At 40.8% G+C, this 7,156-nt stretch overlaps 1 pseudogene; it reads left to right on the top strand.

Annotated features, from left to right (window-relative positions):
- Positions 1 to 229: 229 nt before the first annotated feature.
- On the top strand, positions 230 to 4,427 carry Atp5f1c-ps2 (ATP synthase F1 subunit gamma, pseudogene 2; annotated as a pseudogene).
- The last annotated feature ends 2,729 nt before the right edge of the window (positions 4,428 to 7,156 follow it).

A 7,156-nucleotide genomic window follows, 5' to 3' on the forward strand; every position in this document is an offset into this window, starting at 1 on the left:
ATTCTGATATCGTGTACCCAAAGGAACCCAAAGGAACAAGTAAAGCCCGAGAAATGGGAAAGTTGAAAGAGTGAGCATCCATTATTTCCTGGGCCAAGGGCTGCCACTCCAACCCAATTTTCACACATGCCACCATCATTATGAACTGCCCAGTAATTCATGTTTTCCCATCCTTCTAGACATTGGCTTTGAACAACTTATTTTCTTGAATGTATCTTTTGTAGGCAAAATGTCCACCAAAGATATTCAGGCCATAGCCTCTGGATTCTGTGAGCGTGCTGTGTGCTATGCACAAGGAGGACTTTTGGAAATTCAAGTTTACAGACCTCAAGACAGGCAGGCTGATTCTGAGCAATCTGAGCAGTACAATTGTAATCAGAGAATTTTTCTTGGCTGTAGTTAGAGAGCTAGAGAAAAAGGAGAATAAAAGGAAATGTCGGGCGTGAAATATGAGAGCAAGTCCCAGCCATTACATCCTCTTTTGCTGGAGGGAGAGGTGATATGAAGATTGGGAGAAGGAATGAGTATGGACTGCAGGAGCAAAGATTGCCCTCTGGCTAGCAGGCAGTGAGGAAATGAAGACCTCTGTCCTACAAAGGTAAGCGAGTGAATTTCCTGAACAACTGAACAAACATGAAAGCAGATCCGTCCTGAAGCCCCAGAAATCAATGCAGTTATCATGTCAGACACTGAGACACTCAAAGCACAGAAACCATCAAAGCCACACTGTCCCAAGATGGACCGCACACCTATGGAATGCTGAGATGATAACTGGATTTTCTAGAACTGAAGAGATGGCTCAGTAGTTTACAGCACTAATTGCTCTTCCAGAGGAGTTGGGTTTGGTCCTCAGCACCCACATGGTGGCTCACAACTCTCTCTACGGCTAGTTCTATGAGATCCATGCCTTATTCTGACCTCTTTTTTTTTTTTTTTGATATTTTGTGCCAACTTGTTTTTTTTTTTAAATTGGGCATTTCTTATTTACATTTGAAATGTTATTCCCTTTTCTGGTTTCCTGTCCATCAGCCCCCTAACCCCTCCCCTTCCCTTTCGATAAGGGTGTTCCTCTCCCCATCCAACCCCTTTATCGTCCCCCTCCAACATCCCCTACACTGGGGGGTCCAGTCTTGGCAGGACCAAGGGCTTCTCCTTTCATTGGTGCCCCAACAAGGCTATTCTCTGCTACATATGCAGTTGGAGCCCTGGGTCAGTCCATATACAGTTTTTAGGTAGTGGCTTAGTCCCTGGAAGCTCTGGTTGGTTGGCATTGTTGTTCATATGGGATCTTGAGCCCCTTCAAGCTCTTCCAGTCCTTTCTCTGATTCCTTCAACGGGGGTCATGTTCTCAGTTCAGTGGTTTGCTGCTGGCATTCGCCTATGTATTTGCTGTATTCTGGCTGTGTCTCTCAGGAGAGATCTACATCCAGTTCCTGTCGGCCTGCACTTCTTTGCTTCATCCATCTTATCTAGTTTGGTGGCTGTGTATGTATGGGCCACAGGAGGGGCAGGCTCTGAATGGGCGTTCCTTCAGCCTCATTCTAAATTTCTCCCTATCCCCTCCCAAGGGTATTCTTGTTCCTCTTTTAAAGAAGGAGTGAAGCATTCACATTTTGGTCATCCGTCTTGAGTTTCATGTGTTCTGTGCATCTAGGGCAATTCAAGCATTTGGGCTAATAGTCACTTATCAATGAGTGCACACCATGTGTGTTTTTCTGTGATTGGGTTACCTCACTCAGGATGATATTTTCCAGTTCCCTCCATTTGCCTATGAATTTCATAAAGTCCTTGTTTTTGATAGCTGAGTAGTATTTCATTGTGTAGATGTACCACATTTTCTGTATCCATTCCTCTGTTGAAGGGCATCTGGGTTCTTTCCAGCTTCTGGCTATTATAAATAAGGCTGCTATGAACATAGTGGAGCATGTGTCTTTGTTGTATGTTGGAGCATCTTTTGGGAATATGCCCAAGAGAGGTATAGCTGGATCCTCAGGTAGTTCAATGTCCAATTTTCTGAGGAACCTCCAGACTGAGTTCCAGAGTGGTTGTACCATTCTGCAATCCCACCAACAATGGAGGAGTGTTCCTCTTTCTCCGCATCCTCGCCAGCATCTGCTGTCACCTGAGTTCTTTATCTTAGGCATTCTGACTGGTGTGAGATAGAATCTCATGGTTGTTTTGATTTGCATTTCCCTGATGAATAAGGATGTTGAACATTTCTTTAGGTGCTTCTCCAACATTCAATATTCCTCAGCTGAGAATGTTTTGTTTAGCTCTGCACCCCATTTTTCATAGGGTTATTTGGCTCTCTGGAGTCTAACTTCTTGAGTTCTCTGTATATTTTGGGTATTAGACCTCTATCAGATGTAGGATTAGTAAAGATCTTTTCCCAATCTGTTGGTTGCGGTTTTATCCTAACGACAGTGTCCTTTGCCTTACAGAAGCTTTGCAGTTTTATGAGATCCCATTTGTCAGTTCTTGATCTTAGATCATAAGCCATTGGTGTTTTGTTCAGGAAATTTTCCCCAGTACCCATGTGTTCGAGTTGCTTCCCCACTTTTTCTTCTATAAATTTGAGTGTATCTGGTTTGATGTGGAGGTCCTTGATCCACTTGGACTTAAGCTTTGTACAGGGTGATAAGCATGCATCGATCTGCATTCTTCTACATGCTGACCTCCAGTTGAACCAGCACCATTTGCTAAAAATGCTATCTTTTTTCCATTGGATGGTTTTGGCTCCTTTGTTAAAAATCAAGTGATCATAGATGTGTGGGTTAATTTCTGGGTCTTCAATTCTATTCCACTGGTCTATCTGCCTGTCTCTGTACCAATACCATACAGTTTTTATCACTATTGCTCTGTAATACAGCTTAAAGTTCAGGGATAGTGATTCCCCCTGAAGTCCTTTTATTGTTGAGAATAGTTTTTGCTATCCTGGGTTTTTCCTTATTCCAAATGAATTTGCAATTTTTTTCTATCTCTATGAAGAATTGAGTTGAAATTTTGATGGGGATTGCATTGAATCTGTAGATTGCTTATGGCAAAATGGCTATTTTTACTATATTAATCCTGCCAATCCATGAGCATTATTCTGACCTCTAAAGGCAGTGTATACATATGATACACGTACACAGATGCAAGTAAAGTACTCATATGCATAATATAGAAAGAAACAAACCTGTAAAACATATTTTCTTTATAAAATGATCCAAAGTTCATGTGATAGTACTCTGCTAGGGCAGCCATAGAAAACTAACATAGCACCCTTCACTCTCTACTTCAATATTGTGCTTATGGGTAGATTTTCTGTGGTATAACTCTACTGTTGTATGGATGAGGTTATAGATAGACTAGATCCTCATCTTCAACTGTAACATGACAATAGGCCCACGGTAATGGATGAAAAGATAACTGTGTGCCTGTGTTATTTAAAAACATGGAAACCATTAAAATTTAAAAGTTAAGTACACAAGCTAAGAGGGCCAATGAGCTGGGACGTTCTACGCATGTATAATGAGGCCCTTTTGCCTGACCTTTAAGGTTCTACCATGTTCTCACAGGGAGCATTGCTGGGCTGGTGACCTGTGCCTTGCAGCTGCAGTGGATCTAAGTTTGCAACATTGGAACTTAGAAAGACATTACCAGGAGACTGAAGTGCATCAGAAACATCCAGAAAATTACCAAGTCTATGATGTCGGTGCCAGCTAAGAAGATCATCCGTGCTGAGCAGGAGATGGGGCTGGCTGAAATGTGTGGAACAGGTTCATTGATTGTATATAAGAAAGCAGGCTGACAGCAAGGAGCACAAGGACAAGAAGAAACACACAATTCTTTATTAGTGCATCCTCAGATCCAGGGCTTTGTGGTACTATCCAGTTTTGGGTGGCTACCCTCATAGCCTCTGGGAAAGAAACTATGCTTGTTAGATTGTTGGAAAAATAAATCAAGGGCATACTTTAAGCAACTCACTCTGACCAGTTTTGGGTATCATTCAAAGATTTGGGGAAAAGCCCCTACTTTTGGAGACTTATCAGTTATTGTCCTTGGATTGTTCAAATCTGGATATGTGTTTGATGAAAGCTCCATCAGTTTTAAGCAGTTCAAATCTGTTATCTCCTATAAGACAGAAGAGAAGCCCATTTATCAATCAATATCATTGCAACGGCTGAAAGCATGAACATTTATGATGACATGGATAGTGATGTGCTGTGGAATTACCAGAAATACAATCTCAACAACGGTATCTACAACTTCCTGAAGGAGTCTGCCACAGTGAGCACACTGCCAGGATGATGGCTGTGATCAATGGCAGCAAGAGCGCTTCTGATCTGATTACCAAATTGATGTTGATGTTGAACCGCACCTGCCAGGCTGTCATCATGAAGGAGATGATTGAAATCATCTCTGGGGCCACTGCTCTGGATTAATGGAAGTCAAGATGCATCCTCAGACAAGAGGTAAAGGAAAAAAAACTCAGCAAGCTTATTTTGACTGATCATTGTCTTTGTCAGAAGAAACATGGTCCACTGGGTTATGGAGACAGCACAGAGGGTTTCGATTATCTTACATCAAACAATTTACCATGAGAAAAAAAAATAACAGTTAAATGTGGCACATATGTGGAAAGAGGAGGAACAGGAGACATGTTCTTTAGGAAAAGTGACATATTACAATACAGCGTGTATTACTTTTGTAAAAACAAAGACTATTGTCTAGGGAGATGGCTTATTGGGGGAAAGGCGCTTGCTGTGCAAGCAAGAAGACCTGAGATGGAGTCCCTAGAACTTATGTTTAAAAAGGAGGTGTGGTTGCATGCATGTCTATAAGCCCATACCCGTGGGAAATGGAGTGCTGTCAGGATTATTGAGCCGTGCTGGCTGTCAGCATAGCTCTAGCATTAGTAAGAGACTGTTTACAGAGAAAAAAGTAGAGAGTAATAGAACAAGTGTGCTGACATCCCCCACTAGTTTTACATATGGGAGTGTGCATCTGCACACTATAACATACATGTACTTACACACAACACTCACATATACCAGAACTACTTGGAAAAATAGTCAGTGGTGGCAGCGATGGTTAATTTTTTTTGTCAACTGCATACAAACTGCATACTCATCTGGGAAGAGTACATTTCAATTGAGAAAATGCCTCCATATAATTGGCCTGTATGTGTAAGCTTATAGTTTTTAAAACCTACTTTTAATAAAGGTACTTAAGTGCTTTAACCTCTCTTGTAGTTCACCATCCACCAGAAGTAGTGGGAAGGAGAGGTTAATTAGGCAGAGGAGGATGTGGACCTGCTTAGAAATAGTTCTTTGTGGCAAATCCAATCTGCATTGTCAGGATATCAGCAATTCAGTTCACATAAACCAGTAGCGGTAACTCAACCCACTCAAAAACACCATTCACAAAAGAAACCGTGAAGCTCTGCCAGTTGACCCAAGTCTTTGGCCAGAAGCCACCAGAATACTCCCAGAAGTTCTTCGGGGGTATTTCTCTCTATGGAGTCACAACAAAGACCAGCAAAGAGTGGCAAGGTGAACCAATACCACAAACTGTCGCCCACTGTCTTTTGGGTTACATTAATACCCATTCTAAACATCATGTGTTCTTTTAGACATCTTCTCTAGCAAAAATCACAAGATCTTTTTCCAGGCTGCTTCCAGAAAAACACATGTTTGTTCTCAGCAAAACATCCTCCCCTGTGTCAGATTCAGAAAAAAAATCCTCTTATAAGACAGTTTCCAGAAAAATATCACATGACACAACTGAGTCTCCAAGGAAACCAGAAATTTCCATTTCATGTAAGCAAGTTTGAGGAGTCATTTTCTTTTGATTAATTGATTGGCATGGTACTCCTGGGAAACTGGTCCTGAGTTGTATAAAAAAATGCAGGCAGAGCAAGCCATGGAAACAAGTCAGTAAACCCCATTTTCCTGTGACCTTTGCTTTATTTCTTGCCTTTAGGTTGCTGCTGTGAGTTTTTGTACTAATTTTCCTCCATGGTGGATTATAAAATATAACCTGAAATAAACCCTTTCTTTTCCAGATTGCTTTTGGTCATAGCATTTATCATAGCTATGGAAAGCAAACTAACACAGTAGCTTAACATAAGATAAAATGTAAGACAACATTTCATCCCGTTTTCTGAACTTGCATACTTCAAGACATTGAGTGGTTTCCTTCAACAGTAACTGAAGAAGAAGAGTGTCAAGAGCTCTTTTGTGCCGAGATCATAAGTAGTTGTCTATCTGATGAATAATCCTAGGAGATAAAATCTATAGTTTTATTTAATTTGAACAATTTGAATTGATTGAAGATTTCTTCTTTTTTGCACCTTTATTTTAAGGTTTTTATTTTTTAAATTAGCATACAAAATAATGGGCTTGGGTGTAGCCTCCCAGGTTTACTTTGTTATTTATTGTTGAACATCTTTTCCACTCTCCCAATCACCCTGTCTTCCTCGTGTTGGTTCCCTTTCCTCATTACAACAATAGCTCTTATGTCACATGTAACCTCTTATTCTCATTTGTCACCTCATCCATCATTTAATAACTCTTTTCCTTCTCTCTGTAGACACAGATTTCATTTCATCTTCATGACCTCTACACATACCTTTACACACACACACACACACACCACACACCACACACACACACCACACACACACACCACACACACACACACACACACACACCACACACACACACCACACACACACACCACACACACACACCACACACACACACCACACACACACACACACACACACACACACACACCACACACCACACACCACACACCACACACACACATCACACACACACACCACACACACACACACACACACACACACACACACACACACATATATATATATATATATATATATATACATAAACTAGAATCCATTTTAGGAAACATATATGAGAGAAAACACAGACAATTTGTTCTTCTGAGCCTGGTTTTCCTCACTTATTATAATAATTTTCTGTTCTATGAAGTTTTTTGCAAATATCCTGGTTTCATTTTTCTTTATGAATGGATAGACGTCCACCATGTTTGTGAACCATATTTTCATTATCCATTCATCTGCTGATGGATGTCTAAGCTGATCCACACCTTGGCTATTGTGAAAAATATGAAACCATAAATA

This window comes from Rattus norvegicus, chromosome X (assembly GCF_036323735.1).
Source record: "Rattus norvegicus strain BN/NHsdMcwi chromosome X, GRCr8, whole genome shotgun sequence".
Taxonomy (NCBI): Eukaryota; Metazoa; Chordata; class Mammalia; order Rodentia; family Muridae; genus Rattus; species Rattus norvegicus.